Source organism: Garra rufa, chromosome 21 (assembly GCF_049309525.1).
Source record: "Garra rufa chromosome 21, GarRuf1.0, whole genome shotgun sequence".
Classification (NCBI taxonomy): domain Eukaryota; kingdom Metazoa; phylum Chordata; class Actinopteri; order Cypriniformes; family Cyprinidae; genus Garra; species Garra rufa.
The window spans coordinates 7,463,162-7,486,333 of NC_133381.1; the positions used below are offsets into that span (position 1 = coordinate 7,463,162).

The 23,172-nt window shown below is 36.7% G+C and overlaps 1 protein-coding gene across 1 annotated transcript in view; it reads left to right on the plus strand.

Moving 5' to 3' along the window:
* LOC141296282 (neuronal PAS domain-containing protein 3-like) overlaps positions 1-23,172 on the plus strand; it is a 197,282-nt gene that overhangs the window by 95,315 nt on the left and 78,795 nt on the right. The window lies entirely within an intron of this gene.

Below are 23,172 nucleotides of genomic sequence, written 5' to 3' on the forward strand. Positions count from 1 at the left end.
ATATAGATCCATTTCAGCCTTTATGAGCTTCTTTTACAGTTTACAGGAAAGTGTTTATTTCATACACTTTGATTCTGACACAACATGAACGCAGAATTGGTCTGCCACCGCTGTCACCAAAAAATAAATTAACCAACAGAATGATTTTGGATCTTCTTACACTTTCTAAAAGAGCCACCATAATAATTTATGATTATGTCACACTAGCTACAGTAACTGTTTTGGCTTTTCCCCCAGCTATCATTCTAAAAATGAAAAATGCACATGCATGTATGTTTTCTTTTTGTTCATCTGAGGTAGTATTACATCTTTGGTGTTTTTTAAATTCAGTGAGCAACCCCAAGTGAGTATTTCCCCTTCACAAAGACGTTCTTAATTGATCAAAAACAAGTATTATTGCTTCTGAGCCGCGGCAGCTCAAATAAATTATGCCACAGCAACAGAAATCCAATACGTAATAGGCTTAGTAAGACGAGCCGTATTGCTTATAGCTCTGATAAACGATGCCCCTTTCCAGAAGTGCCCTTTTTTGTGCCCCTTGCTGATTTCCAACCTCTGAAGATGAAACAAGGCATCGTGGGAAGTGAAGTCTCTCGTATTCCTCCGAGACCAGGCAGCCTGGAAGTTTCCAGAGATTCAGCTAGAGTGTCTTTGTAGCGTACGGAAGTGCGTTTGAGAAATATGCCGCGCTGATTATATGCAGGCGCCGCTTGATGGATTGGTAAGGAACGGAGGCACGGGGGCTCTGGGATTACTGTCACACTGACTAAAGAGGATTTATTTATCACATTCACAAAAAGCCTCTTCTAATAGCTCATCATGGGGTGTATTTAGAACTATTAGTACAACCACCCTTGGCTTCCGATACACTACCTGCCAGTACGCATAACAGCAGATCTGCCTCCTCTGTCATCAGCGCTTTCTCTATTTTTATGTCTCTTTTTCTCGCGCACCGGCATTCTGTTCACGCTTTGACACTTTAGGTATGGCGTAAAGCCACTAAATAGATTTTCACCTTTTTATTCCTCTCTGAAAGCATTCCAGCGAACAAAAGCACAATGCCAACACCATCAACCACGCCAACATACTGGCATTAGATGCCCTCGCTGTCCATTAAAGAGGCGCATGCTTCAGAAGCCAGGAAATTATTTAAATGGACCATATTCTACTTTTGTTGCAGTTTATTTGTTCCCCCAGAAGGCCACTTATAATATTAGTCAAGGTTTCTTGCACCCGAAACAGTCATAATGTAGTTTTCCTGACTATTTTCCACCCCCTCGTTGACCTTTAGAATGAAAGCGAGAAGAAATTACAAATTTTGGTTTTAATTTTTTACCCTTATGTTGTTCCAAAATCACATGCTGTTATTCATTTTATGGAACACAAAAGTAGTTTTTTTTTTTCTCTTGGTCTTTCAAGGCATATGTGACCCTGGACCACAAAATCAGTCTTAAATAGCACAGGTATATTCATAGCAATAGCCAAAAATACATTTTATGGTCAAAATTATCATCATTAATCATTAGGATATTAAGTAAAGATCATGTTCCATGAATATTTGTAAACTTATCAAAACTTAAGTTTTGATTAAGAATATGCATCACAAAGAGCTTCATCTGGACAACTTTTTTTTTTTTTTGCACCCTCAGATTCCAGATTTTCAAATAGTTCTATCTCCACCAAATACTGTTCTATCCTAACAGCTATTCAGCTATTAGATAATGTATACATCTCAATAATAATAAAAAAAAAAGACTCGTAAGACTGGTTTTGTGGTCCAGGGTCACATTTAAGTAGTCCATATGATGTTTGACTATATTGCAAGTCATGTAATAGCTTTGTGTGGACAAACCGAACCAAAAACAAATGTAGTTATTTAGTTTTCTCTGCTGCAACTTTCAAATATAATTTTCCTGAAAACTGGCACAGCATTTTTTGCTTTGGGAACCAATGGGGCTCGACATCAGTAACATCAAAAATTAATCTTAACAAATCCATTTTGCTAAAATTTAGCTTAGGAGACTTAGGAAAATATAGTGCGTGAGTCATTTGGACTACTTTTTAGCTTTTTTGTAAGATTCTTTTTCAAGCTTGACACTTCAGACTATTGTTTTATATGCAAATGACCTCAGTTATGATGCCCAAAATCATTAGGATATTAGGTAAAGATCATGTTTCATGAATATTTGTAAATATATCAAAACTTAAGTTTTGATTAGTAATATGCATCACAAAGAACTTCACCTGGACAACTTTAAAGGGGATTTTTCTGATTTAAAAATTTTTTTTGCACCCTTAGATTCCGGATTTTCAAATAGTTGTATTTTGACCAAATACTGTCCTATCCTAACAAACTATACATCAATGGAAAGCTTAATTATCAGCTTTCAGATAATGTATAAATTTCAATTTCAAAAAATGTACCCTTAAGACTGGTTTTGTGTTCCAGGGCCACATTTAAGTAGTCCATATGATGTTTGGCTATATTGCAAGTCATGTAATAGCTTTGTGTGAGGACAAACTGAACTAAAAAAAACAAATGTAGTTATTTAGTTTTCTCTGCTGCAACTTTCAAATGTAATTTTCCTGAAAACTGGCACAGCGTTTTTTGCTTTTGGGAACCAATGGGGCTTTACATCAGTAACATCAGAAATGTATCTTAACAAATCCATTTTGCTAAAATACAGGTTTGTTCCTTACTCAAAGCTAGTGTTTGGCTTAGGAGACTTAGGAGAATATAGTGCATGAGTCATTTGGATTTACTTTTTTAGCTTTTTTGTAAGATTCTTTTTCAAGCTTGACACTTCAGACTATTGTTTTATATGCAAATGACCTCTGTTATGATTTTCTAACTCCGGTGGCATATTTAAAATTGCCATTCATCTGAATGTGTCAGGTTGCTGAATACTAAATAGGTGTTGATATATACACTGCTGTTCAAAATTTGGGGTTTTGAAAGAAGTCTTTTGTGCTCACCAAGCCTGCATTTATTTGATCAAAAGTACAGTAAAAATTCTGAAATATTATTATAATTTAAAATAAGAGTTTTCTGTTTAAATATATTTTAAAATATAATTTATTCCTGTGATGCATGATGAATTTTCAACATCATTGCTGCAGTCTTCAGTGTCACGTGATTCTTCAGAAGTCATTCTAATATGCTGATTTGATGCTTAAGAAACATTTTTTATATATGTATATTTTTGTAATGAGTCACTTTAGTCTTAAGTGATGGCGTCTAACCGATGCAGTGGCTGTCTGGTTTGGTCACTGTGAGATGTGCTTATGTATCTCAGGTTGATGAGTCTGCGGGTGAATTCCAGCAGGGTTATTTAGTTTAAGTGCTGTTTGATCCGGGAACGCCGGGCAGACTGAAATTGAGATAAATGGCTGTGTGGAGAGGGACGGCCACCTCTCTTCCCAGCATGGGGCCGTTGAGGGGCCGCAGCGGGGCCAAGGGTCTGCCGCACACCTGTCTCTCCTCGTTACAGAGTCCAGCGCTCACAGAGATACCAGCTCTCCTCTATCAAGGCTTATTGGGACCTTTGGCCCCATAAACAGCAAGACATGCACAGCGATTGAGTCGTGCACATCCATTACATGTACATACACGCACACATTATATATTCCATCCAGCCGTGTTTCTCCTACAACACCTGATTGGATCAAACTAGGACTGAACAGTTGGAACGGAGCATTGGAATAGCTCTGGTAAAACGTCAGATAGAGTTAAAGGGTGTGAATGCCAAAGATTTAGATGCATTGGCTTGGTTGCGAAGTTCTTTAATCGTCTGAAGCAACTCTTTCATTGCCAGAAGGGATTCCCTGGTTTTTAGAGAATAATAAATGTTTGTGTTTCTTAAAGTTAACATGTAATGTATTCGCAATCCATTTTACTTGTGTAAAACTAGTTAAACGTTGCTTCTGTTTGATCTGTAATTGATCAGATTGTGAAAAGTGGTCATGATTATACTATAAAAGAGTCGATTTGAGCATTTTTGAACTAGGTGATACCAGGAATCATTTTTTGAGCTGTATCTGCGTTTTTTTTTTTTTAGAGATGTTGAATTGTATGCTGATATTGAATGGAGGCTGAAGGTCAAGATCACTCTCAAGAGCCTCTCAGCGTGTCCCGAAAGTAATGCTGCTTTTTCAAATGTATTATTTGCTATTATTGCAGCAGCCATTAAATGTTTAATTGCTCTTACAAGATTTTAAAAAGGCTGCATTAGTAAATAGCTATTTATCTTTTGGCTAACATAATTTTCTACACCTGTTCAGCCTTGGTTCACATTTTGAAAATGTTTGCATTTTGATAAAAAAAGTGTAAATCTGTTGAAGTAAATGCATTTGTAAAATATAGGTTTTGCAGTGATGCCATAGAGAACCATTTATGGTTCCGCAAAGAACCTTTCAGTGAAAAGTTCTTAAAGGGGTCATCGGATGCAAAACTCACTTTTACATGTTGTTTGAACATTAATGTGTGTTGGCAGTTTGTGTACACAATCACCCTACAATGATAAAAATCCACCCAGTGGTATTTTTTTAATCTTTAAAAGTAACATCCCCTTTTCAAGATCAGGTCATTCTCAGCTTCTTGTCAGTGTGCAACACACCAACAGAGGCCGCTCCCACAATAATTGATTGACATGAGCGCCTTACCTTAGACCCGCCCTCACCGAACTGAAACAGTCCGACTCCGGTCGCCATTGTGTCGACTCAGGTGCAGGGGAAGACAAGAATGTCTCCAAATGAGCGACTGAGGTGTGCTGTTGTTGGATGTAATAATGAACATAGCAGTCATCATTAACTCCTGACATCTGAGCCGCTGAAGACGTAGAGGATTAACGTTACTTTCGTTTTTGAAAGGAAAGTGCAGATCCCGATCTACATATGCATCTATGTTCGTGCGAATCATTCGTGATGCAGCTTCACCCACAGCAGAAATGAGTATAAGGGTTTTGTATGCATATTTGCAAATTGCCTTTCTTAATAATGTGCTAGTTAGCAAGTTTTGCATCTAAACGCGGCTAAATGTGGCTAAAGTAAACATTACGGCTCGTCATCCCACAGCAGAGAGGGGCGGGGGAAAGCAGAGCTCATTAGCATTTAAAGGAACATTGAACAGAATAGCTCGCTCTAAAAAGGGCTGATTTTGACAAGGTAAAAAGAGTGTTTTTTACAATACCATTGAGAAATTTTAACCAAAGTATGTTATAGACTTCTCATTAAGACCCTAACATATCAACTTGTGGAAAATGGGGATCTGATGACCCCTTTAAAAAAAGAATTTGTTTTCTAAATGTGATAAAATTTTTATAATCTTTTTGAGATATACAGAACCTTTTGTGCAATAGAACAGTTTCATAGACGTTGAAGTTTCTTCATGGAACCATAAGTGCCATTAAAGAACCTAGGATCATTTTTGACCTCATGTTGACTTTAAAAACACAATCAAAGTAAAACTTTGTGGCTTTCCGTCTATGTTAGTTTTAAGGTCATCTGTATGCTAGTTTACTGCTTTTTGTGAATTGTGTGAGATGAGAGATTCATGAACAGATGGCTGTTCTAACGCATCTGACATTAAATTAATTGCTCCGAGTTTTTTCTTCAAGTAATGCTTTTTAACGTACCCAAATAATCATTCAGTATGTTGGATTTTTTTGTAATGTGGCATATGCCACATATTAGCTTTGTGCTGACGTTCAAATACTAACATTATTTTGCATTCGTCTGTAAGTTTGACCAACTCGGTATGAAGTTGCTAATAGAAAGAACCTACCTGGAGCGATTCAACATGGTCAGGTATAAATACATTTTCAGCTGTATTTTAGGACACAATTAAAGCTAGTGCATCTGAATGAGCCTCCATTAACAGTCCCCATGCACAGCTTTTTAATGGCTTGCTGGCTGTGATACAGAATTTGCTAATAAGTGAGCTAAATGAGGCTGTTTATCAAAAGAAAAAAAAAAGTTGCATCAAATATGACACTCAAGTTTTGATTGCTCAAGTCAACAAAAAAAATCTCATGGCCTGATAAAGCTGTAGCTGTTTACGGAGTGATATTTGATGGATGAAATAGGTCAGACGGACGTCCTGTGCACATCAGCCTTTGTTTGTATGCAGGAAATTAGTTTGTTGTGTCATATTGGGGTCATCAGTGTATAAAAACAAATACGGAAATTCATTTAGAATTTGTATAGCTAAGTAGATTTTTGCATTTTCTGAATAGAATTTGAGTCTGTTAGTAGTGTGTTAGTGGTTGCCAGGTGTTGTGAATGGTTTTAGCACATTATTTTTTTGTGTATTCATGCCTAGATATGGCTTAGGTTCCTCTATTAGTATACTTTTTATTTTATTGATAGTAAAGTAAAAGTCTGAATAAGTACTATTTAAAGTATCATTCAAATATCACTAAGTATTTTAACCAGTTCTACTCTTAAGCAGATTTGTTTATACAGAAAAAAGTTGTGTTGTGTCTCATTTGGGAAATCAGTGTATAAAAAAAAAAACAAGTAAATTAATTTAGAAACCAAGTAGTTTTTGTCTTTTTTTAGAGGAAAATTTGAATAGTCACAAAAGTAGTGTTAGTGGTTGCCAGGTGTTCTGAGTAGTTTAAGCACATTTGTTTTTAATAATCATTCCTAGATATGGTTCCACTTTTAAGGTGTATACAGTTTTTTTTTTTTTTATATTTTATTGATTGTAGTGGTTGCCAGGTGTTCTGAGTTGTTTAAGCACATTTGTTTTTAATATTTATAGATATGGCTCAGGTTCCATTTTTAAGACGTATACAGTTTTTTCCAATTTATTGATTGTAAACTAAAAGTTTTATGTTTTAATAAGCACTATTTGAAGTATCATTCAAATACCACTTATAATTTATACCAGTACTAGTCTTAAGCAGTAGATCATTTTTTGTCTTATTTGGGTCATCAATGTTTAAAAAAACACAGAAATTAATTTAGAAATTAATTTAGAAACTAAGTAGTTTTTGCATTTTCTGAGGAAAATTTGAGTGCTTCAAAACTCAGTCACGAAGCTAGTGTGTTTGTGGTTGCCAGGTGTTCTGATTGTTTTAGCACATTTGTTTTTAATATTTTATTGATTGTAAACTGAAAGTTTTAAGTCTGAATAAGCACTAATTAAAGTATGGTTCAAATACCACAAAAAATAATTTGTACCAGTACTAGTCTTTAGCAGTAGATCCTCCTGTTGCTTTGATTTCCTTTGTTTATAGAGTTAAACTCTTGTTTATGTGTAAAAAACAAGTAAATCCTGTCATTTTAGAGCTTGGTTTCAATCCTGACCAGCGGCAGAAAGTTCCTGTTGTACAGGGCATAAATGAAGCTATCCATTGGAGAGAGAGAGTCCTGTGGAGCGCTGGTTAATATAATGTGTGGCAGGTGGCCTGCTTTGCCTGAGGAAGATCTGTAGGCCATGACAGCTCAGAAAAGGCATAAATCCTCCTCCTCTCTCTTATCTCCAGCCACATTTAGTTGCCATGGGGATTTTATTTATGCAGCTGGAAACTTCCATACTTCAGGTGAGATGCAAACATTTCAGCTGCTGCCTTTTTGTCGGCCCCCGCCGCAGCATTTCATGCTTAAATACATGACAGAGGGACGTCTGTACCTGCCGCCGAGGTCTGAAGACCTGTCTGTTGTAACCGAGGGGAAGTAAAAGCACCCGCTTATTGTGTCTAGAAGTGGATATAACACGGTCAGTTGAAGTATTTGTGTGATGATGCTGTCCAGAGCGATTTGTAGGGTGTTTTATAGTGCAAACGCACTAAAGATTGAGGGATTTAAAGGACCAGAGAGGAAGAGTTGAAACAGCACGGAATTTAAATGAACCCTGTGTACTTACCTTTAAAATAAATATGAAAATTAAATGAATATAAATTTTGAATATAAACATAAATTGATGTAGAAATTGTATTACTAAGTAGTTTTTGCATTTTCTGAGGGATATTTGAGTGGTGCAAATTCATGAAACTACTGTATTAGTGGTTGCCAGGTGTTCTGAGTAGTTTTAGTACATTTGTTGTTAATATTCCTAGATATGGATCAGGTTCTACTTTTAAGATGTATACAGCTTTATTTTATTTTTTTCTGTTTTATTGATTGTAAACTAAAATTTTAGGTTTTAATAAGCACCATTTAAAGTATCATTCAAATATCACTAATAATTTGTACCAGTACTAGTCTTAAGTGGTAGACCCGACAGGAAATTGGTTTGTTGTGTCTTATTTGGGTTATTAATGTATAAAGAACACTGAAATTAATTAAGAAACCTATATAGTTTGTGCATTTTCTGAGAAAAATGTGAGCAGTGCAAATCTTGGAGTCAAGAAACTAGTTAGTGGTTGCCAGGTGTTCTTAGTAGTTTTAGCACATTTGTTGTTAATATTCCTAGATATGGATCAGGGTTTACTTTTAAGATGTATACATTTTTTTTTCAGTTTAATTGATTGTAAACTAAACATTTTTGGTTTTAATAAACACTATTTAAACTATCATTTTTACCACTAATAATTTGTACCAGTACTAGTCTTAAGTGGTAGATCCTACAGGAAATTGGTTTGTTGTGTCTTAATTTTGGTCATCAACATATAAAAACACAGAAATTAATTTAGAAACTATATAGTTTGTGCTTTTTCTGAGGAAAATTTGAGCGGTGCAAAATTTGGAGTCATGAAAGTGGTTGCCAGGTGTTCTGAGTAGTTTTAGCACATTTGTTTGTAATATTCCTAGATACGGCTCAGGTTCCATTTTTAAGATGCATACAGGTTTTTTTTACCGTTTTATTGATTGTAAACTAAAAATTGCACATTTTAATAAGCACTATTTGAACTCATTCAAATACCACTAATAATTTGTTCTAGTCTAGAAGCGAACAATGCGTATATACAGACTCGCTCTTCATTTGGACAGATCATGCTGTTTAGGCTTGATTTTGCTGCTTGTGAGTGTTGCCGCTGTGCTGTTAACCACGCTGAAGGCCGTGTGAGTATTTCACAGTCTGCTTTATAAGCCTCCCAGCTGTGTACCGGACTCAGTCACTTAACCCCTGTCTGAGGAGGCAGCGTTAGCATTAGCCAAATGGACACGGCACAATAACAGCGTGGTGCTAACAGCGCACTCTTGTGCTGGCCTAACGTGCTAATGGGCTTGAATATGGATCACATTAGCTGGAAATCAGCAACTTTAAGACAGGTTGTTAAGTACATTTGTATTGATTTGTGATGGCTGTATTTATTGCATTAGCCAGCCACGATGGAGTTCAGGTCAGTCCTCCAGTGAAGTTTGGGAGAATGTTTTTATTGGAGGCTGTTATTCATAGGTGTATAAGAGAGGTGATGAAAAATATGAGTGTACGTTGGGGAGGGATCATTATTGTTATGTAGTGCCTTTTAAATGTAACAAATAACTATGCTTGTGTTTGAATTTAGTGTAGAATTTCTTTAAAAAGAGTATATAAACATTCAGAAATATACTTAGACACTTACATTTATAGGGCCCTATGATTTATGTGATGCGGAAAACGCAGAATTTACTGTATAACGCAGAATGTCATTGAATTTGCCAAATTTTGGATGGATACAAAAGCAATATGGACTAGTGTATGTGAATAATAAGGCACAAAAATGCTATTTAAATATGAATCCTGCATGTTCTGCATGTCTTTGTGTGAATGAATGGCGCAGACACACGGTTTAATTTACGATGCACATACTGAAGCACGCTTGATTTTTGCTGTGTTTTAAGCCTCTGCCGCCTCAATATATGAGTACTCATGAACTGCTCTGAGAGTTACTTTGTGAGCATTTTACCATTTCTTTTAAGAAAACTATTGTCATATTATATACAAACAGAAACGTAAAGGTCTTCACAGCAACCTGTTAAAATAAAAGTTTGGTTTAACTTGAAGAAACAGTGACAGAAATATATAGCTTAAGAAATGATAGTTCTACTACTACTAATAAAAGTATTACTAAAACATTATTTTTAAAGGAATATTTACCAGAAAAAATGTTTACCGGAATTTATTTACCAGAAAAATGTACGTACACAATACATAATTTCTGGGTGGAAAAAAACAAAACAAAACAAAATAATAAAAATAAATTAATAAAATAACATTAATTAGAATTGCTTTTGATTGTTAAAAAAATTAATTGATTGTCCAGATAATTAATGGAAAAAACAGAATTTGGGAAAATTAAAACCGAATTTGATTAAAAAAAGTAAAAAAAAAAATTCATAGGGCCTATAAAATAAAATTTTTGTTAAACTTTTAATAAATTGCTGTTAAATTGTGTAAGTTTCATGATTTCATGATTTCATGATTAACCTTTTTGATTGATATTTTTTTAATTTATCCATTAAAACATAGTCTAGAAAAATGTAAACAGAAAAACTGAATCCAGAAAAATTAAAATGGAAGAAATGAAATTTGTAAAAAAAAATAAAACGGAATTCAAAGAGCCCTACATTAAGTAGAACTTAATTGTTTAAAAAATAGCACATCGAAAATGAACAGGATAAAAAATCTAAAGTCAATGTTTTTGACCAGTTTGATGATTAGTTTATGTTATTTTACTGATTTCTCTGATTTTATAAAACAGGATGTTTGCTTAAATGTCTTAGAGCAGTGGTTTTCATCATTTTTGACTCACAGTGTTGCTTGTTGTCAAATATTTATTTATTTATTTGGTATCAGAAATTGGGAATGTTAATATATTTATTTCTATTTCTATAAAACAAACAATTTATTTTGTGATTTTGTAAGATTAAAGATTCTAAAAATATCTTAATTTGTCTTTCGAAGACGAACGAAAGTCGTATGTGTTTGAAACAACATGAGGGTGAGTAATTAATGACAGAATTTTCATATTTGAGTGAACTGTCCATTTAAATGTAATCACCCAATTGTATTAAATAAGCTTTACGATATCAGGAATCACACAGAATTATGGAGACATGAAAATGCACTGCATAGTAGGAATAACCTGCAAATGAGATTGGGAAATCACATGAATTGTGTTTAGATTTTTGGAGAGTAAGCAGTAACCGTATGCGCTCCAACATGTTGTTTTTCTTTTATTAAGCCTTTTTAAGTGTAGACGTTGAGGGCAGGTGGTGTTGAAATGATGTGCACTTGTTCGGAGCGATGCATTTTAAACATTGCATGAACGTACTTGCAGTATATATTACTTTGTTGCGAGTTTTTCTGTTTGATGTTATTTTTTTTCTTATTCTGACCTACTTTTTTTTTTACCCAGATTCTCCCTTTTTTAAAGGTGCCTAGCATTCAATAATTTAACTGCTTTCTTTTCATTTTTTCATCTACCTGTTTCTTTGTCTCTGCGCATGTGTAAATAATGAATGTTATAGATTTCCCGGAGAGGAGGGCAGTGCAGGAGGTGGACGGAGCGTTGCTTGCTTTCTCTCTGTGTATTTGAACAGCAGGACTTTGCTGAGGAACCTTGACCTTGTCTGCACTCTGTCTACCTGGCTCTCCGCTATCTCCTTGGGATCCAGGTGACAGGTTTTTGAAGTGCAGGTTGGCCACTAATGCAGATGTTGTGTGGAAAAAGGAAAAGGGGTTTGATCTCACACGTGCCCTTCATACGCGACTCTCACAGTCTCTATATCACGGTCCAGTAACACTAAAGATGACGGGATCTTTCAAGTCTTGAGGACGGGAGGCGCAGTGTGAGATTTCTGAATTTTAATACACACTCTTACTTGTTGTTATGTTAGATTTATAAGCCATTTTCACCTTTTTATTTCTTAAATTCTGCATATCAAAGCACAGAATTGCATACAGCCATGCATTCGTTAAAATAGAAGTGCGTGTTTGAAATTGCCCTCTCTTTTTGTTACGCCCTGCAAATTTGGTCAGAATACACTGTGCTGCTGCAACACAAATTCCATTTTTTTTTTGGTTTGCCTTCAGATTTCTGTGAAGCAGAAATCAATTGGTTCCACCGTGCATATTTGGGAGTTGGAACAGAGAGCGTGTGGTTAGGTAGAAACGCGCCTCATCTGAGACAGAAACACTTATCGGGACGAGCAGAGTCTCAGGACCCGCTGTGCTCAAACCTCCCTCCTGAGCCAGATTTCTGCGGACAAACAAACACGGCAAAATACTCAACAAGGATTTCATCTCTCGCTTTTTTATTCTCGCTTAGTGAACTTAGCAGGGGCTGTAAACACAAAGCAACCCTGTGCATGTTTAGCCTGACAGGAGCTGCTTTTGTGTGCTCGATATGTGATTGTACCTGAACTGATTTTGTGGTCTTTGGACTTGTCAAGGGACGGTATGGCTGGGAATTCACTGTACTGAGGTTTAGGTGAATTGCATTGTTTTGCCGTGCTGAAACATATGGCCAATGTATTTAGGAAAACTCTCAGGCTCAAGTTGGTCAGGCTCATCTATTTTGATGATTTTAGATCGGTATTAGCCACCTGTTAGGCCCAGCATAAACCAGCAAAGGCCCACCATAAACCAGCAAAGGGCCAGCATAAACCAGCTAAGGACCAGCAAAGGCCCAGCATAAACCAGCAAAGGCCCAGCATAAACCAGCAAAGGCCCAGCATAAACCAGCTAAGGACCAGCAAAGGCCCAGCATAAACCAGCAAAGGCCCAGCATAAACCAGCTAAGGACCAGCATAAACCAGCAAAGGGCCAGCATAAACCAGCAAAGGCCTAGCATAAACCAGCAAAGACCCAGCATAAACCAGCAAAGGCTCAGCATAAACCAGCAAAGGCCCAGCATAAACAAGCAAAGGGCCAGCAAAGGGCCAGCATAAACCAGCAAAGGGCCAGCATAAACCAGCTAAGGACCAGCATAAACCAGCAAAGGCCCAGCATAAACCAGCAAAGGCCCAGCATAAACCAGCAAAGGGCCAGCATAAACCACCTAAGGACCAGCATAAACCAGCTAAGGACCAGCATAAACCAGCAAAGGGCCAGCATAAACCAGCAAAGGCCCAGCATAAACCAGCAAAGGGTCAGCATGAACCGGCTAAGTACCAGCATAAACCGGCAAAGGGCCAGCATAAACCAGCAAAGTGCCAGCATAAACCAGCAAAGGCCCAGCATAAACCAGCAAAGGGTCAGCATGAACCGGCTAAGTACCAGCATAAACCAGCAAAGGGCCAGCATAAACCAGCAAAGTGCCAGCATAAACCAGCAAAGGCCCAGCATAAACCAGCAAAGGGCCAGCATAAACCAGCAAAGGGCCAGCATAAACCAGCAAAGGCCTATCATAAACCAGCAAAGGCCTAGCATAAACCAGCAAAGGCTCAGCATAAACCAGCAAAGGCCCAGCATAAACAAGCAAAGGGCCAGCAAAGGGCCAGCATAAACCAGCAAAGTGCCAGCATAAACCAGCAAAGGCCCAGCATAAACCAGCAAAGGGTCAGCATGAACCGGCTAAGTACCAGCATAAACCAGCAAAGGGCCAGCATAAACCAGCAAAGTGCCAGCATAAACCAGCAAAGGCCCAGCATAAACCAGCAAAGGGCCAGCATAAACCAGCAAAGGGCCAGCATAAACCAGCAAAGGCCTAGCATAAACCAGCAAAGACCCAGCATAAACCAGCAAAGGCTCAGCATAAACCAGCAAAGGCCCAGCATAAACAAGCAAAGGGCCAGCAAAGGGCCAGCATAAACCAGCAAAGGGCCAGCATAAACCAGCTAAGGACCAGCATAAACCAGCAAAGGACCAGAATAAACCAGCAAAGGGTCAGCATGAACCGGCTAAGTACCAGCATAAACCAGCAAAGGGCCAGCATAAACCAGCAAAGTGCCAGCATAAACCAGCAAAGGCCCAGCATAAACCAGCAAAGGGCCAGCATAAACCAGCAAAGGGCCAGCATAAACCAGCAAAGGCCTATCATAAACCAGCAAAGGCCTAGCATAAACCAGCAAAGACCCAGCATAAACCAGCAAAGGCTCAGCATAAACCAGCAAAGGCCCAGCATAAACAAGCAAAGGGCCAGCAAAGGGCCAGCATAAACCAGCAAAGTGCCAGCATAAACCAGCAAAGGCCCAGCATAAACCAGCAAAGGGTCAGCATGAACCGGCTAAGTACCAGCATAAACCAGCAAAGGGCCAGCATAAACCAGCAAAGTGCCAGCATAAACCAGCAAAGGCCCAGCATAAACCAGCAAAGGGCCAGCATAAACCAGCAAAGGGCCAGCATAAACCAGCAAAGGCCTAGCATAAACCAGCAAAGACCCAGCATAAACCAGCAAAGGCTCAGCATAAACCAGCAAAGGCCCAGCATAAACAAGCAAAGGGCCAGCAAAGGGCCAGCATAAACCAGCAAAGGGCCAGCATTAACCAGCTAAGGACCAGCATAAACCAGCAAAGGCCCAGCATAAACCAGCAAAGGACCAGAATAAACCAGCAAAGGACCAGCATAAACCAGCAAAGGGCCATCATAAACCAGCAAAGGCCCAGCATAAACCAGCTAAGGACCAGCATAAACCAGCAAAGGGCCAGCATAAACCAGCAAAGGGCCAGCATAAACCAGCTAAGGACCAGCATAAACCAGCTAAAACCAGCATCCCAGCACCAAAACATACCTAACCAACATATGCTGTTTTTTTCAACAGGGTTCTTTACATATGATAAGGGAAATATTATTTTAAGTGGATGCTTTAAGCATTTTATAATGTGATTAGCATGTTAGCTTAGCATACATGACATGATACAGCATTTAATCAAGAAATTTGGTACAAAACATGAAATCTTCTGCACTTTATAGCACACTTAGCATTTTAGCTTAGCATACATGACAATACACCATTTGATCATAAATTTGGTTCAAAATATTAAACTTTTTTGGAATCTTAACTTTTTAGCTTAGCATACATGACAAGATACGCCATTTGATCATAAATTTGGTTCAAAACATTGAGTGTATAAAACTTTTATGTTATGTGGTTGTCGTATTGTTAGGGTTAGCCTTTTGCATTGTATAGCATGTTTAACATTTTAGCTTAGCATACATGGCAAGTTACACAGTTTCTCACAGATTCAGTTCAAAACATCACTGAGTGTGTAAGATTTTGTGTAATCTTATGTGGAGTTTTTTTTTTTTGTTATATAGGAACAAATATATTATTTATAGCTTTTCAGCATGCTTAGCATTTTAGCTTTGCATTTTCCATGACAAACACTATAAACTTTCTGCTTGAAGACTATATACACACCATATATTGTCGTAATCGTCTGTTTATTGGCTATATGTTCCACCAGACTGATTTTCCCCTCCCGCTTATAGCCGTCTCGAGAAACACACAAAATTAATTTCTCCCCGTCCAACAGGAGGGAGGCCCGGAGAACTTTTAATTTAATGTTTTATTTTTCATTCGTTAGAAAAATTAAGATCAAAGTCAAATTAAGTTCATCCAGGTCCATGTAATCTGTAATTTGGGAGCCTGGAGCAACAACACTCTTTGAGTGTGGCGTTGCAGCCGTCTTTAGATGTGGACGGCGGTAATTACCCAGCTGTTGCTGAGCTATGATTGACACGTGTATTTGGCACAGACCATGTGCACTATTCATGAGCCGCATACCAGCGATAATTAATTGATTCATATGCCTGTAAGCTTTTTCTAAAATATTAACAAGATAAGATTAAAAAGGCATGGAGTCGTCAGAGCGGGGCGGTTCTGACCGTGGCGTTGGCTCTAAGTCTATTACCTGGAGGAACGCTCAGTTTGTCTGCTTTGCCTGTTGTTTTGTGAGATAAAGTAACTCCCGCTGCTGCACGGATACTTACCTGCATGTAAAAATGAAATGCAGTTAAGTTTCAGACATTATGTATTGCGCTTTTGCCGGTGCGAGAATTGCTTTGTATTTATCAGATAAATGCAATTATTACCGCTGCCATAGAGCAACATCTTTAAAGGATTTGCAGTAAAATCATTGTGAAGATTGCCACATTGCATTGCATTGCATCTGCTGTTTGATTACTATTTTATTTTATTATTTTGCTTTTATCAACAGAACAGAAAATATGTTTCACTTTATACATGAAAGGAAAAAAGTAGTAATATTTTATTTTATTTTATTATTTTATTTAGCTTTTATCAACAGAACAGAAAATATGTTTTACTTTATGCATAAAAGGAAAAAAGTAGTAATATTTTATTTTATTTTATTATTTTATTTAGTTTCCCTGCTTTTATCAACAGAAAACTTATTTCAGAAGTTGAGAAAAAAGTGTATTCATAAAATAAAAAAATAAAAAAATAAACTAAATTACAAAATAAAAATAAAAGAAAAAGTATTTTATTTTATTTTATATTTAATTTTATTTTATCCCTGCTTACTTGTCCTTGCTTTTATCGACAGAAGAGAAAAAATCATTTCAGCGGTGAAGGAAAAAAATATTTTCATAAGAGAAAAAAAAATGGTAATAAAGAAAAATAAAAGAAAAATTATTTTATATATATATGTTTTTTCCCTGCTTACTTGACTTTGCTTTTATCAACAGAAGAGATATAAATAAAAGAAAAATAATATATATATATATATATATATATATATATATATATATATATATATATATATATATATTTTTTTTTTTACCTGCTGTCATTTGTTTATCAATAGAAAGGGAAAATCATTTTAGATGAACTTGGTAAATAATAAATTTAGATAAATTCGATAATTTTTATTTTCATAGTATATTTTTTTTTGGTTTGTTTGTTTGTTCATTTATTTATTTATTTGTTTATTTATATATTTATTTTATTATTTTATTTGATCTCCTCTGCTTACTTGACTGGTTTCAGCAGCAGAAAACAAAATTATATATTTTGTTAGATTATTCATATTATACATATTTTATTTTTTAATTTTATTCATTAAGTTCGAGTTGACTTTAATTTAATTTAATTTTTTTAGATATAACTGCACATCATAAGTCAGTTTTCATAGATCTAGTAACTATGAGTACGGATGTCGTTCCCAGTAGGAGGACCATTTCTTCTCTATCCGGGTTTTTCTATAGGTCAGTGTCACACACATTAAATTCATTCAGGTATTGCTTATTACAGCATGTTCTCCAAATGTCTATGAATTAGCCCCAGATCGCACTCTCTTTACACACACACACCCGCACGCTCGCTCGGCAGCCAGTTCGTCCCATCTATCAGATGGAATCAGGGTGAGAGAGCTGTGTGAAGCTGGCAGCTCCTGACAGGTAGTCACCTTGCAGGTCTCGCTGCTTGTGTCATGAATAAACATGGCTGCTAGTGGCGTACTGCTTGGAAAAGCACGCTGGCTCGGGTAATGGCCTCTCAAGCCGCGAGAGCGAGAGCCGCCGCTCCACTGCTATTACGGGCCGTGCCAAAGAGCCTCGACTTAGAAACATCCACGCCGGCGATGTTTATTAAAGCCAGCAAGCGCGCAGACACACGCAAATACACAAACAAACACATCGACTGCGGCCTGAGGTGGAGGCTCTGCATTTTCTGACTGTCGTCAAACTGTTGCGCTCTCTTTACCTTGCATGAAAGAGCAAACAGCCGTTCTAGAGCTGTTATTAGATTAGCATATGACATGCACTAGAAGAACACTGGATGTATAGAGTTCAGGCAGAGTGGATGACGCATTTCATTTGACGCAAACGGAAACGACAGATAGAAGTATAGTCAGTTCAATAAGCTTTACTGTCTGAAACGGGAAGTGCGTAATTTATTTTTTCAATATAAAAATATTCTTATTAAATTATTAAATTAATCTTATGTTAATATGTAGATTTAGGTCTGTGTTTGGCATTCATAGGTCTGTGGCGCTTTTAAAACATGGATCTATTTGTTTGAACGGCAACTTTTGATTTAAGTTTTGCAAGTTGGTATATCTGTTTTATTACAGTCATTATTTTAGCTATTCTAGTGGTGCAGAAATTACACGTTTCACCTTTAAGTTGCAGTGTAATGAAAGTAGCGAGGTCTTTTCTTTTGTATTATGATCTATTTTCAAGTCAAAAAAGGAAAAAAAAAATAGGGCGGGGCTTTGGACTCAATCTAGCGGTTTTTGATTGGATGGAGGCAGATTTGAATGTGATTTTGTGGTTAATTGTCAGAAAGGGACGGATCAAGATCAAGTTATGAGATTTTGATTAAAAATAAAATTACAAGGTCAAAAAAAACATGCATACAGTAGATATGTGTTCACAGTTGTGGTGCTTTCAAGCTTTTAGCTATTCTTTTTGGTGACTCTAGTGGTGCAGAAATTGCATTTCACCTTTAAAGTCACAGTGTAACGAAAGTAGTGAGAGGTCTTTTCTTCTGTATTATGATGTATTTTCAAATGAAATGGATTGTTGAAAAAAGGAAAAAAAGTGGGACGGGGCTTTGGTTCAATCCACCAGTTTTTGATTGGATGGAGGCGGATCTGAATGTGATTTTGCGGTTTTTGAGGTTGAGGACGAAATGATTGGAAGCCATTTTGCTGGAAGATCAAGTTATGATATTTTAATTAAAAATAAAATTACAAGTTAAAAAAACTAAAAAAAAAAAAACATGCGTACAGTAGATGCATTGTTCCCAGTTGTGGCTCTTTGAAAACATGGATCTCTCCCAGTAGCAACTTTGATTTGAGTTTTGCAAATTAACGTGATTTTGGATGGGTTTATCTGTTTTATTGCAGTCATTATTTTAGCTATTCTTTTTGGTGACTCTAGTGGTACAGAAATCACATTTCACCTTTGAAGTCACAGTGTAATGAAAGTAGTGAGTAGTTTTTCTGTAATCTGATTTTTCAAGAAATGGATTGTTGAAAAATAAAAAAATGTAGGGTGGGGCTTTGGTTCAGTCCATCAGTTTTTGATTGGATGGAGGCAGATCTGAATGTGATTTTGTGGTTGATTGTCAGAAAGGGGTGGGGTTTATGAGGATGAAATGATTGAAAGCCATTTTACTGGAAGATCAAGTTATGATACTTTGATTAAAAATTAAATTTCAAGGTCAAAAAAAGAAAAAAAAAACATGCATACAGTAGATGTATTGTTCACAGTTGTGGTGCTTTCAAAACATGGATCTTGCCCAGTAGCAATTTTGATTTGAGTTTTGGAAATTGGCTTGATTTTTGGACGGGTTTATCTGTTTTATTACAGTCATTCTTTTAGCTATTCTTTTTGGTGACGCTAGTGGTGCAGAAATTACATTTAACCTTAAAGTGCCCCTATTATGCCTTTTCAAATATGATATTTCATGTAGTGTGTCATGTAGCTGTATGTGAACATAAACTATCTGCAAAGTTGTGACGCCGACAGTGCACTATAAATGAAGTTTTTGTCTAACAAAAAAAAGAGTCGGCTCACATTCGCCTAAACGAGTCGTCAGCAATTCGAATCTTTTTTCTGTAACGGCCACACGTCACGAGCTACACATTTGCGTAATGTCAGCCCACGTTCAATTTCGCGAACAACTTGCCCGCCCACAAACAGTAGGCCTACCATTTTCACGTGGATTAACGTTACATCATGTCAAGAAGACCCCCTGCGCTGTGAGAGTGAATTTGTTTTATATGCCCTTCCGAAAGATGAAACTACCAAGAATGAGTGGTTAACATTAATTTTTTCAACACCTCAGCAGTCCAATGCCAATCTTGTGTTGTGTTCGCGTCATTTTACTGATGACTGCTTTTCTAATCTTGGGGAGTAACGTTACAACGCGAGATTCACCAAACGCTTGGTTTTAAAAAATGGATCAGTGCCCAGTTTATTTGGACCGGCTTGCTCCTCTGAACTTCTACCTGTAAGTATGATTAATAATTGATGATTGTATTTTCTAGCGATCGTTCAAAATACGTCTTTGTGTACGTTATGGTGTGTAACAACCCCGCACATGTCTTGGTAAGCGGCTAACTTGCGTTTCTGTAGTTCTGTTGTTCAGCTGTGAGTGCAATGTAGTCTAAAAATTGTGATTGATGCAGCTTGACTGTCTGTCTGCCTTATTAGTTTAAGTAATGATAATGATAAACGATGGCTTAACGCAGTGTTATGGGTTGTACGTTACAGTGTTGAAGTTCACAACGTAGAGGTGTGCCCGGTTCGCTTACAAAAGCAAATTGCAAGCACTTTCCACAGTTATAATATGACAACCACTGAGAAACGTCCTGCTCCGGTCGTGCTTGCAAAACAGTTTCTTGTCGATGTGCCACTTCAACCGTTTCATCGTCAGACTCCGGCTCGAATTGATAGGGTAAAATCGAGGCTATCTTTTCTATGCATTAACAGGTCTCCACAGCTGTCATTCAGTTATGCCAATGGGCGTTTCGTTTTGCGCTGAAGCGGTAGACCAATCCAAAAGGACTGCACCATCTGACCAATCACAGCGGTGAGGGCTCACTGAAAGGAGGGGTTTAGAGAGACTGATTCTTCGAACTGCTTCACACGAGTCGTTTACGAATCATTTAGAAACGGGGTAAAATTAAATCTAATTTTTGAGAAAACTAAAGTGTTTTTTGAACTTGCATACATGTAAACCTGTTTTAAGAGACTATTACAACAATATTAACTACCTTAAACATGGCATAATAGGGGCACTTTAAAAGGCACAGTAACGAAAGTAGTGAGAGGTCTTTTTTTCTATATTATGATGTATTTTTTTTAAGTGAAATTGATTGTTAAAAAAAGAAAAAAAAAAGTGGGGCGGGGTTTTGGTTCAATGTAGCGGTTTTTGATTGGATGGAGGCAGATTTCAATGTGATTTTGAAGTAAATTATAAGAAAGTGCTGGGGTTTATAAGGACGAAATGATTGAAAGCCATATTACTGGAAGATCAAGTTATGATATTTTGATTAAAAGTAAAAATACAAGGTCAGAAAAAAAAAAAAAAAACATGCATACAGTAGATGTATTGTTCCCAGTTGTGGCTCTTTCAAAACATGGATCTATCCCAGTAGCAACTTTGTTTTGAGTTTTTTTAAAACTTACGCAAATTTATGTGATTTTTGGTTTATTTAGCTTTTTTATTATTAGCTTTCGATTGATGTATGGTTTGTTAGGATAGGACAATATTTGGTCGAGATGCTATTAGAAAATCTGGAATCTGAGGGTACAAAAAATAATAATAATAATAATATTGAGCAAATTGCCTTTAAAGTTGTCCAAATGAAGTTCTTAGCTATGCATATTACTAATCAAAAATTAAGTTTTGATATATTTACGGTAGGTATCTTTACTTAATATCCTAATGATTTTTGGGATAAAACAAAAAAAGGTCATTTTGACCCATTCAATGTATTGTTGGCTATTGCTGCAAATATAGCCGTGCTACTTAAGACTAGTTTCATTCATGGTCCAGGGTCACATATTGGATTTTAATCACATGGATGTTTTTTTTTTTCTCCGAACAAATCCTGAGGTCTCTATGGGTGCATTTTGGATGCGTAACGGCAAGAAACTGCGTTAATGTTCTTTTACCAAACAGTAAAAAAGTACTATACAGGAGAAGCTTTAAGAATATGCAAAATATTGTTGCTGCAATTTCTGCCGTAGAGTAGAAAAAGTAAATTATCCCCACCCTGACAGCATGAATTGATGTATGTGAGATGTTGAATGCAGTCAGCTATGTCAAAATATTATTTTTCATGCACTGGCTGTTTGCTTTTGCTTTTGCGTTCGCGTGTCTGTTTGGGGTGATGTAATTATCTGTCAATCTCAGTCAGTAAATCACTATGTAAACAGGCGAAGTGGGGGCCGGAATGAGACAGAGGTTTGGCAAATCAGCTTTGGAATGAGGTGGACGCAGTGGGTCACTCGTTTTTTATTCTCTAAATGAAAAGCTACTAAATATTGCATAAACACCCGCCGCATTCGCTTCCAAATAAAAGCAGAAGTCTCCTGTTTATGTCTTTTTAAGTGTTTCAGGAGCAATATTCCTGAATTAAAAAGAGTTAAGCACCATTCGCAAAGTTTATCCAACAAGCTAAAGTATTTTTTAACTAATCATCCGGCCGATTCCGTCCCGAGGCTACGCGAACCAATCTAGCGCTCTCGATTCTGAGTGAGGACATTACCCTGCGTTCTCGGAGGCCTACAGTAGAGGTGCTCTGAGCTCTAATTAAAAGTTAGAAATCGTCTCATTATGATGATGAAAGTGCAGAAGCAGCTTTGGAGAAGTCCAAATGTGTCATCGTTGTGAGGTGGGTCGAAATCAAACCACTTATTTTTCCCCAGCAAATGAGTTACCTTGTCAGGCTGTTCACAGACTCCCTAATGGCCGTATCCATTAGTGCGGCCTATCAGCGCAGATACGTGGATTAATCATGCTTTCATTTGGGATGGAACATCATATGGACTGAAGAAAAGGTAGACTTCAGAAAAAATGGAGATTAATCAGCCGGCGTTCGGCCGATATCAGTCACATGGCTTTTAGCCACATGGGTGGCTTCAACGAACAGCCAGTATTTCTAGTACATTTTCTTTCAATGACTTCTACTTGATTGTCTATTACCGAAAACATGATATAGCATATGCAACATATTTAACTAGCATAATGTAAGTATTTCTGAGGGTAAAAATCAAGTAAAAATGGCACCATTCTCTAATGATTTGATTTAGTTTTTGTTTTCTAAAAAGGTAATTCAGTTTAGGGATGCACCAAAATTTCAGCTGATGCTATGTTTTGCATGCTCTAATAATAATAGCTTTGTAGGACTATACATTATTTGTTTAATTAAAACATCCTGTTGCATTAAGCTGAATAAAAATATATTTAATATTAATATATTTTCTGTCCAATTTTATTGTTACTTTCAGTAAAAGTGAGGTTATTTTATTGGCTTATGTTTTTTTAATTCAGTATCATTAAAAAGTCTTACTTTATGTTAATTAATAAAATAATAAATATTTATTGCAAGGCATTTTCAGTTTTGGTTTTTGGCCAAGTGCATCCCGAATTTTCGGTTTTTGATGAAATGTTATGAAAACAAACATATTTGTTTTATTAAAAGCATTGGTCTGATATTAATCACAAAGTGTTCAGTCACATGGTTACACTTCCAGTAAAGCTGGTACATTTTCTTAGTTTAGTTTTGAATTTCTTTTAATGGTTTCTTCCTGATTATTTGACGAAAACATGCAACGGCATCCATAAAATATCCAGTTTGCTAAATTATAAAAGTGCACTA